Below are 1,965 nucleotides of genomic sequence, written 5' to 3'. Positions count from 1 at the left end.
TCAGGGCCTGCCGGCTGCTGGTCACCATCTGCAGAGTGACCCATCAGGGCGATCGGACCCCCACTCACATCTGCCTTGGCCTGGCGCCGCCCACTCACCTGCTCTACCATCCCGCCCCAGTCCCGCTCTCATCAGGGCCCATCGGGGCCGGCAGCACCTCCACTGCTGCCCGCTGCCTACGCCACATCTCCAATACCCACCATGTTCCGCACTGCCCCCTGGTGGTCAGTGCATGTCATAGCGAGCAGCCGAACTCCCTGTTGAACAATTTACATATTAGGCTTTTATTATATAGTATGGCATTCTAATCCAGTTTGGGGATGGCAAGTAGGCCCCTCGAAGGTGATACTAGTTGTATGTTGTCTCACTTATAGATTAGAACCTTGGTTTAAAAATGATGTTAAGAGGCCAAGATCATGAATGTGATTCTCCTCCCAGGGCAGTCCTGTTCTGTGAGGTCTAATGCTTACACCAATTGGAGAGTTCTCTTTAAGAAATAGAACACAGTCCCTGGCCATTAGCTCAGTTGATCAGAGCATCAACCCGATATGCCAAGTTGGCGGAGTTTCCCCAGTCAGACACATATAAGTATCAAGCAATGAATGCATACATAAGTGGAACAACAAATTTGATATTTCTCTCTAACTCTAAAATTAATTTAGAAAATAGAACACAACGTTACAACTAGGTAAGAAAGTAAATATTTTAAGAATCATTTCAAAGAAATGATAAATACTATAAACATCACAAAACCCAAATTAATAGGAAGTGTTTATTAATGAACTAGGGGCCCAGTGCATGAATTCGTGCACCTTGAAAGGAACTGTGGTCCACGAGGCTGCGGTGGGCAAAGGGGCGTGTCTTGGCCCATCCTCTGGAACCCCTCACAGCCCCTCCCACCCTCACCCTCAGTCTCCTGTCTGCCAGCAGCCCTGCTCCCCCTGCTGCTGCTCACACCCGCTGAAGGCGAAAGCAATTGGGGCCGGTACCAGCAGCAGGTGAAAGCAAGGCTGGCACCGTCAACGGGTGTGAGTGGTGGATGCTGCCCCAATCTCCCCTCAGGAGCATGGGGAGGTAGAGAAGCCCTCAAGGGTGATCGGGGCCAGCAGCCACCGCTCGCACCCACTGACAGCACCAAGTGATCGGGACCGGCGCTGGGTGCTGACAGTAGGTGGGAACGGCAGCTCTGGTGCTGGCTGCAGGTGCAAGTGGGGCTGTCACCGGCAGCAGGTGCGAGAGGTGGCTGCCAGCCCCGATCGCCCCTCAGGAGCAGGGGGAGGTGGAGAAGCCCTGAGGGGCAATTGGGGTTGGCAGCCACCACTCAGACTCGCTGACAGTGTTGAGCGATTGAGTCCAGCAACAGGTGCTGACACCGGGTGCAAGCAGCAGCTCCAATGTGGGCAGTGGGTGCGAGTGGGGCCGGCGCTGGCACAGGTGCGAGCTCTGGGTGGGACCGTGGCATGCCAGAGCAAAGAATTTTCAGTAACCACCAGAGGCTCACCCTGATGACAGTGACTGGTTGTTCAGCTGTTCCGTGGTTCGGTCTATTTGCATATTAGGGTTATATATATATATATATATATATATATAGATTACCTGACACTTCTATATTTTTTCTACTTTTAGCTGCATACTCTTTGCCTCTTTGAACAACAATTTTGTTGTTTGATTTTCTGTAAGAACAATGACATATACTTCAGTCTTCTCAAAAGCATAGGAGCTTTTGGTGTGGCAAAAATTTAGACACAATGAGAATAAGGATGTCATCTGTGAATAGAAATGTGGATAAGCTTTGCCATCTGAAGGAGTCAACCAAGAGAATATCAGTTAACATGGGATGACCCAGTTGGAGTTATTCTGGAAATGGTTTTGTTGTCTTCAATAAAAGGAGGCACTGTAGCTCAGTGGTTACTAGTAGGAGTATGGGCCACTTACGGCTGTGTGACTTTGGCAAGTAACATTCTC

At 50.1% G+C, this 1,965-nt stretch overlaps 1 non-coding gene across 1 annotated transcript; it reads right to left on the bottom strand.

The window, feature by feature from the left end:
- Positions 1-1,106: 1,106 nt before the first annotated feature.
- Positions 1,107-1,185, bottom strand: MIR9198B-1 (microRNA mir-9198b-1). Its single transcript, NR_128908.2, is given in 1 exon segment — positions 1,107-1,185. It is a non-coding gene; the product is annotated as a microRNA mir-9198b-1 (primary transcript).
- Positions 1,186-1,965: the final 780 nt, after the last annotated feature.

Source organism: Eptesicus fuscus, chromosome 2 (assembly GCF_027574615.1).
Source record: "Eptesicus fuscus isolate TK198812 chromosome 2, DD_ASM_mEF_20220401, whole genome shotgun sequence".
Taxonomy (NCBI): Eukaryota; Metazoa; Chordata; class Mammalia; order Chiroptera; family Vespertilionidae; genus Eptesicus; species Eptesicus fuscus.
Note: the sequence above shows the minus strand (reverse complement) of the source record. Positions and strands in the feature narration are given on the sequence as shown.